The sequence below is a fragment of the Lemur catta genome, chromosome 18, assembly GCF_020740605.2.
Source record: "Lemur catta isolate mLemCat1 chromosome 18, mLemCat1.pri, whole genome shotgun sequence".
Classification (NCBI taxonomy): domain Eukaryota; kingdom Metazoa; phylum Chordata; class Mammalia; order Primates; family Lemuridae; genus Lemur; species Lemur catta.
Window position 1 is genome coordinate 19,725,141 of NC_059145.1, and position 8,232 is coordinate 19,733,372.

At 46.6% G+C, this 8,232-nt stretch overlaps 1 long non-coding RNA gene across 4 annotated transcripts in view; it reads left to right on the forward strand.

Annotated features, from left to right (window-relative positions):
• LOC123623560 overlaps window positions 1–7,919 on the forward strand; it is a 30,111-nt gene extending 22,192 nt beyond the window's left edge. For all 4 annotated transcript variants that reach the window (XR_006729898.1, XR_006729897.1, XR_006729901.1 and 1 more), the window contains one exon: window positions 7,701–7,919. This is a non-coding gene — a long non-coding RNA (uncharacterized LOC123623560). The remainder of the gene's footprint in view (window positions 1–7,700) is intronic.
• The last annotated feature ends 313 nt before the right edge of the window (window positions 7,920–8,232 follow it).

An 8,232-nucleotide genomic window follows, 5' to 3' on the forward strand; every position in this document is an offset into this window, starting at 1 on the left:
AGTTTTCTCATCTGTAAAATGGGGATAATGATAGTAACCAGCTTCCAGATTAGTGGGAAAATTCAACGCATTAATGCACGTAAACCCTTAGCACAATGTCCGATTGATGGTTAGTGCCCAGCAAACGGGGACTGTTTATGGGAAATGTAATACTATGCCCAAAGTCTGTTAATCCCACAAGGCTAAGTGTTTCAGTTGCAATCCACAGGCCTGGGGCAGCATGGAGTTAATTCTAAAAGCGACATTTTATTAGTCCCTGAGAGCTTGTGAATACAGTTAGGGGATGCTTTAACATGAACAAGGCACCATAAATGATGTGCTTTGTTTCCTGTGGGGGTGGTTCCCTAGTGACTATCGGTGAGCCAGGTCTCTCCTGCCTACACAGTGGGGCTTCCTGAGGGAAACAGCCCCCCTGTGGTCAGTCAGTTGAGAATGAATTGCTGGCCCAGGGAACATTGTTTACCACCAACAGCTCTTCCTAACACAGAGAGAGTAAACTTAATGGATGAATTGTAGGAACAGAAAGGCAGAAAAAGAGAGCGCCAGACTGAGCTCTCTTGGCAAGCTTCACGCAACTAGGGTGCAATCTGTAGGAAGCACGAGATTTATAGAGATCACAAATGTATGTGAAGTACAGAAACAAAAAGAGAAACCAAGTGGGGTGAATGTGAAGAAGAAAGAAGCAAAATACAGCAGATGCACAGGAAAATGGCACACGAATCCAGAAGGATCAGTCCTAAGGACAGCTAAAGCCTGGAAATGGAGTAAAGAACAGAATCTATTGGTATACTCACCATTAGTCTCCATTCCTACATCTGTGGCAGACATCACTAATGCATCACAGCAGTCTTTCAACTGGGCTCAAACATAGCCTCAGAATCCTTCTCAATCTAATGATCTAGGTTATCACCACTAATCCACCAAGCTGATGTTTGAGTTGAAACCCTCTTCTTATTTGGGTTGCAAGCTCCTACCATACACTTAGGAAGAAGACTTGGACCAGAAGAGCAGATCAATGCACAGTGGACACAAGACAGTAAGGAGGGGGACATGAGGACTGGCACATTCTTGGCTGAGGGGCAGAAAGAGTGGCCCTTTGCAGTCTCAGAGACTGAAGCCCTGTCTCCAACAATCCTGTTCCGCTTGCCAGACAGTCCCATTCCTCTGACAGGATAACAGAGAGATCAAGGAGCCATATTGAAGCCATAGCCTCAGAGTTGAGTGCAGGAAATCCTTGAAGATGGAACATAGGGAGGAAAAGGACTTATTCTAGTCATCCCCAGCAGTGCCTAGAAAACAGTAGGTGCTCAATAAAAAAATCATTGCAACGATTGTGCAAGGAATGCTCAGGAGTGTTAAATATGGGGGAGAAGAATGTTCATCTTCACTGGTGGCAATGGTGCACCCTGTTTGAAGGGTGCTATGGTCCCATATATAACCTTAAAAGTGTGCAGAACTTTTAACCTAGACATTTTATTTCTAGGAACTTATCCTAAGGAAACACACATTAGTTTATTTCTAAGAATGTTCATTTCAATATTGTTTTAGTATCGCAAAAAATGCTGAGAGCAACCTAAATGTCCAAGGGCAGGGGATCAGTTAAATGAATAATAGTATATTCAGAAGATGGGAGATGACACAGCTGTTAAATGTGATGTTATCTAGGAATATTTAGTGACATGTGACATATTTATATCATTACAGAATAGAAAAAAGTTATAAAAAAGCAAGTACTTTATGAAAAAATTAAATATATTTGTGCACAATAAAAAGAACTGGAAGAATATAGGCCAAAATGTTAAAAATGTTTATCTGTAGGTAGTTGAATCATAGGCAGTGTTTATTTTTTCTTTCTACTTTTCTATATTTAAAAAAAATTTACATAATAAACAAATGACTTTTATACTAATTAAAATGTTTAAGAATGATGGACAGAGGCATATAGACTCAGTCATTGTACACAGAGAGGTGCACACATACACATGGTGCATGTGACTCTTTAGATATTTGGATTCTTTGGGTTACTTTAATAAGAATTATGGTGTGGAATTAGTTAATATTTAGTAAACATGAGCACTTAGTATGTGAGTGCCAGGTACCATGTTAAGCTCTTTTCCTGTTCGCTTCATTTAACCCTGAGGGCAACACAGGAGGAAACTGAGCAGGAAGTAAGTTGCCCACCCCGCCCCCAGCTGCGGAGGGTGGTGACACGATTCTAAGGCAGACAGGCTGTCTCTGGAAGCCAGGCTTTCAATCTCCTTGCTCTACCGCCTCCAGCAAAAGAAAATCTTGGTGAGAAATTTTTGAAATTCTAAGATTCAACCAAGGGGGATTAAGTAATCACGTTTGCAGTGATTCTGAGAGCTCAAAATTAAACTAAATTCACATTTTTGTGTACGTGTGTGAGTTCTTGTCAGGAAAAAAACGGAGGGAATTAAAGTGTCTTGAAAAGATTGCTTTTTATAATTAAGCCTTCCTTGCCTGCTTCCTGTTACCCACGCTGACACATTACAGCAATAAACAGTGCTGCCCGTGCGGAGGATGCTGGCGGGTGAGGGAGGAGAGACCGTGCGCCGGAGGCTCCTTGCTTTTGCTCAGCCGTTTTCTGGGTCCTGCATGCACGTCTCGAAGTTGCCCACTGCGTCGGAGAGCCGCCGCGATGAATGTCTGTTTTCTGTTTCTGAGTGGCATCTGCAGTTTCAGTATCTCCGCAGGGTGTTTTTGAGGACAGTGGATCTTCAGGGCGGACAGATGGAGGGGTGTCGTCTCTGCCATCGGAGCTGACCCCTGTGATCACTCTTTCTCTTGGAACAAACCAGAGCTGTTTAGCATCCTGTTAGGGGGAGCCCTTCTTGGAAATTGGGGTGTCTTTGAGCAAGGGTGAAGGATCAAGGGATGCCCTTTGTACACCAGGGCTGTACCTGGGAACTGGGGAAAGTGTAGGTGCAGACTTGCCCCTGGGGAAGGGTTCATGGACCCAGAAGGAAGGATGTGGAAAGCGGGGAGAGATCAGGGGCTTCGAATCCTGACTTTGACCCTCACTAGCCACGTGATCTTGGCCGAGACACCTCCTTCTCCAAGCCTCAGTTTCTCCATCTATAAAGTGGCAGAAATATATGCCTCCTACGCTTCCTCTCCTCCCTTCTCTCTCTCTCTTCCTTTTTTTTTTTTTTAAGGAGTAAGTAAAACAGGATATGTGAATGTGTAAGATGCTGGCACAGAACGTATGCTCAACAGTGGCCGGTGACGCACTGTAAGTTTGTGGTTACGACTGCCGGCTCCATAATCAAACAAAAACAACGCGTGATAAAGATGGCTGCAAACTCTCCAATACTCCTCCTTCGATACTCCACTGAGAGTCTCAGCTGTGTCCCCTCCCCTTGAATGCGGCCATGCCCTCTGACCTCCTGGAAGTGGCGCTTTGGTGTTAATAGTTCCACTTGCTCTCTCCCGGAACCCTCTCTGCAGCCCCGGCTGCCACAGGGAAGTGCAAGTACCCTGACACTGCTGTGCTGGAGGGATCTCTCCTGGCACTGCAGGTGACAGCCTCAGCCTGGCCACATACCCTCCCTGCCGAAGCACCAGTCCCATGAGAGAAGCCATCCTGGACCTTCCAGCGGAGCCCCTCCGCCAGCCAAATACCACAAAGTGACCCCGGTCAGCGCTGCGTGGAGCTGCTCCCTGCCCAAATGGTGGCTGTTTTAAGCCATTACGTTTTAGGGTAATTTGTGACACAGCAGTAGGTAACTGGAACCCCAGGGCTCGAGTTCTTCCCTGACCAGTTGCTACCCAGCCTCTTGATCTTTGGAGACTACCTCTCCAAGCTGCAATCTCCTCACCTTTAAATGCGGATGAGAACAGTCCCTGCCTTGTAGGATTTCAGTGAAAATTAACTGAGGTAGCCCCAGAAAAGTGCTTGAGGCAGGGCCTAGTGCATAGTAAGCACCCAGAAACGCTAACTCTCGCTGTTATTACTCCTTGTGCAGACTTTGGGGCAAGAGAAAGAAAGGACTCAGACCATGAACGCTGGAGAGCCGGGGGCCCTGGGCAACTCTGTCTCCCAAGGAATAGAATTATCTTAATCATACTTAATCCTGTTCTCAGGAGGGCGTTTAAAATTGGAACGGTAATTTATTTGATTCCCTCTGAAAAAGTTGCCCTGGTGAACCCATGTAGTTGGCAAGGGAATTAAGAGGCTCTTCTCTGTCTTTGAGTCGTATCCAACCTCCTTTCTCCTGGTCGGCGTTAGTGCGCACGCATGGGGCTGCTGTCTCGGCCTCCTTCTTGCTTTCATTTCTCCTTTTGCTCCAGGGACTTTTCTTCCACCCCAATGGTGGGGCAGCCACACCTGCCCTGAGGGGCATATTTGCTGCTGATCTTCAGGCTGCAGGTGGAGCTCGTGGGCGATTTGACTTGGTCAGCAGGCCGGAGGCTCCCAGATCCACTCTTGGCTTGCTGTGGCTTCCCTTCACTGCTGATTGGCAGTCTTAGAGACGGGAGGTGTGGCATTAGCCTGTTGCGCTGTGTGGCTGTAGAGAGATGGGGACCTGAGATAGGGAGGGGTCTGGGACTGAGGTGGAGGCAACAGCAGAATAGTGTAGAAGAACCACCGCGAGCTCTGGGGCCATTCATTAATTAATTCAACAAGTATCCCTGAGCACCCACCTAGTGCCAGGCACCAGGCTAGGCAGCGAGCTAGAAACATTTGGGTCTGATACCCATTCCTCAACCTAAAAGCTATCCAATATTCACCTGCAGAACGGCTAAAACAAAAAAGTAGGAAACTCTACGTCTTTTTTTCTTTTCTGAGCCAGGGTCTCACTCTGTCTCCCCAACTAGAGTGTAGTAGCATGATCATAACTCACTGCAACCTCAAACTCCTGAGCCCAAGTGATCCTCCTGTCTCAGCCTCCCAAGTAGCTGGGACTACAGATGTGCATCACCATGCCTGGCTAATTTTTAAAGCTTTTTGTAGAGATGGGGTCTTGATGTGTTGCCCAAGGCTGGTCTCGGTGCCTAGGCTGGTCTCAAACTCCTGGCCTCAAGCCATCCTCCAGCCTCGGCAGCCCAAAGTGCTGGGATAGCAGGTGTGAGCCAACATGCTCCTGGCCATCAATCCCAAGTCTTAATGAGGCAATAAAGCAATTGGAACTCTCATAAGCTGCTGGTAGGAGTATTTATTGGTTCAACCACTTTAGAAAGCTAAACATTTCCTGCCTAAGTGCACCAAAAGAAATGCCCAAGAATGTGCATAGCTGCACCATATGTAGGAGCCACCGACTAGCAACAACCCACATGCTCATCAACTATGGAATGCATAGCCACACCATGGAATATTGTGCTGCAATGAGAATGAATAAATTAGTGTTACACGCAACAGTTTGGGAGAGTCTCACAAACGATGTTTCAGGAAGGATGTTATGAATAAGAGTAAGTACTATGTGATTCTGGGCAAAATAAGTGGATGTGAAGTCAGGGCTATAGTCACCCCTGGTAGTTAGGGAGGGAGTGGGGCGGGGGCAGGTTAGGGGCTCCTGGGGGGCTGGTGGGGATGTCCTGTTTCTTGGTTGGGATGCTGGTTACATGATGTGTTCACCTGGTGAAATCCATCCGGCTGTTTACCTAGAATGTGTACATTTTTCTGAGGTATACTTTAATGAAAGGTTAGAAATATGTTATCCAACTTTGATCAAATCATTTTTGCCTCTTTAAGCTTGGTTTCCTCATCTACAAAACATGGATATGGCCAGTTGTGGTGGCTCACGCCTATAATCCCAGCACTTTGGGAGGCCGAGGTGGGAGGATTGCTTGAGGCCAGAAGTTCAAGACCAGCCTGGGCAATAGCAAAACCCCCATCTCCACAAAAAATAGAAAAATTAGCTGGGTGTGGTGATGCACAACTGTAGTCCCAGCAACTCAGGAGGCTGAGGTGGGAGATCGCTTGAGCCCAGGAGTTCGAGCCTGCTGTGAGCCATGATTGTACCACCACACTCCAGCCTGGGCAACAGGGCAAGACCCTGTCTCTAAAAAAAACACAGAAACAAAATATTGCCTTGGTCATAGGGCTGTGATTATATTGAGATTTAATGAATGTGAACATTGTCATGAACTATTTAAAACATGTTAGATGCTTCCTAAATGATAGCTATTATTATTGTGATGATTTTAATTACTAATAATTGCATTTTCTTAGACTTAGATTTCCCTGAATGCCTGTTTTTAAAAATGTCATTATTATTCAGATGAGAAAGAAATTTAAAAACAGCCCTAAAAAAGGCCTTGGTGTGGGTTGAAATTATTTTGTGGTAGGTGTCAAGTCACTGCAGAAATGAAAAATAGCTCCCTCTTTTGAAAATGCTCATTTTCTTTCTATGATCCCCAAATCCCCTCTCGTAAATGTGCTCTGAGGCTGATGATACTTTGGGGAGAGAACGTCATAGCACCTGGAAGAAATGTCCCCCTGTCCTTTCTTCACACATTTAGAGAACGTGACCGACAACGGATTTTTCCATTTCTTAGGAGCTGAAAACATGTTGTGATAAAGTTTATACCTCTCAGCCAAGATTTTCCCTCACTTTTCACAGACCTGTGTGTCCTGAAAGGGAGTAGTTCAGGCCGTGCTGTGGCACAGCCTAAATGCGATCTGCAGCCTCCGGAGACACGGCCCATGCCTCACGGCGGGAAGCAAGGCTAAAGCTTCTACACTCTGGGTATTACATTACACCCATTTAGAAAGTGTAATCCTGGAATGAGCTATTGGTGGCTGAAACACAGACACAGCTGGTCACAGCTGGGCCAGGAGAAGGGCCCCAGAAGGAGCCTGGACTCCAGATCGCTGGGAGACCCGGAGGGTCAGCAGGGTAGGACCACAGTCCCCGCTGTGGAGGGATGACTGATGCCGGCTGCTTCTGGGAGGTTCCCTCGCCCTCTGTGAGGCAGCCCCGTCTGCTCACGGGCCCAGGGTCTGCAGGCCCAGGATAGAGACGTCTAAGTATCCCACGGATGCACCTGGGCAGACCTGACTCCCGTGTCCAGGCGAGCCTAACTCCATGTTGTATAGAGCCAGAGGGTGGACGCTTCTCTGCCCCACGGGACGTCACCACCCAGCTCTTTCCTTAGACGGGTGCGACTCACCATGGCACCTAAATGGCCTCACACAATCGCTGTGATGGCCCCAGGTCCTTCCTCTCATCAAAGAGAAGGACCAAGTAGCACCAATTTCCCCTCACTGTGTTTGTAAGGGGGAAGAGAAACCAGAATTTGTATATTTTGTGGGTGGTACAGCATTTCTGGAGGATAAATTGACAGTATGAATTAAAGAAGTGTATGAATTTAAGAGGTAAAGCCCTTCTGACCTTACGACTGATCTTAAGGAAGCTTGACAAATGTCCAAATTTACTAACAACATTTGCGTTTGCTAAATATTTGGTAAGTGCCCGGTAAGCAGCTAAGACTTCGCAGGTGCTAGGCACTGTGCTGAGACTCCACACGTGTCATCTCAGACTGCTCAGGGTGACTTTGTGAGATGCCACTATCAATGTCACCATTTAGCTAATTAGCTGCTCAAACTCACAGAGCTAATTGGAGGTAGAGCAGCGCCCACAAACCACGGGTTCCTAACCGTCCCTAACTGTTCTGTTGTGCAGAGGGTGCCGGGCTGTGGTCAGGCGGGCGCAGCCCTGATCTCCTGGCGCTTTCAGCATTGCAGGGGAGACCCGCATGGAGCAGCGTCTGCATGTGTTCATTGTCACTGAAGGAAACGTGCAGGGGCCGCAGGAACTTGTGACTCGGACGTTCCTGGAATCGTCAATTATCAGCCTGGCAAGGAAGGAAATAACCTGAATGTCTGACAATTAGGGTTTGGCTAAATAAATTACATTAGGTCCACACTTTGGAAGAGTGAGCTGCATTAAAACAAATGTCACGGGGCTATGTTTATTGACATGGAAAGATGTTCCTTGTGCTGTCACGTTTTTAAAGGGAAAAGGATGATTAAGGTAAAAAAAATGTTCTCCCTTTCTCTCTCTCTGTGTAGGCATAGAAACAACACATTACTAGTTGTTTTCCCTGGGTTTGGGGATTATTTATAGTTTTTTTTTTTCCTTTCCATCTCTCTGACCTTTCTGATTGTGGGGGGTAATTAGCATGTAGTCCGTGTCTAATTGGAATAACAAGCTATTTCCATTTGAGGGAAAAATGGCTGCTGCCTTTCAGACACGCAGATGGCTGGTA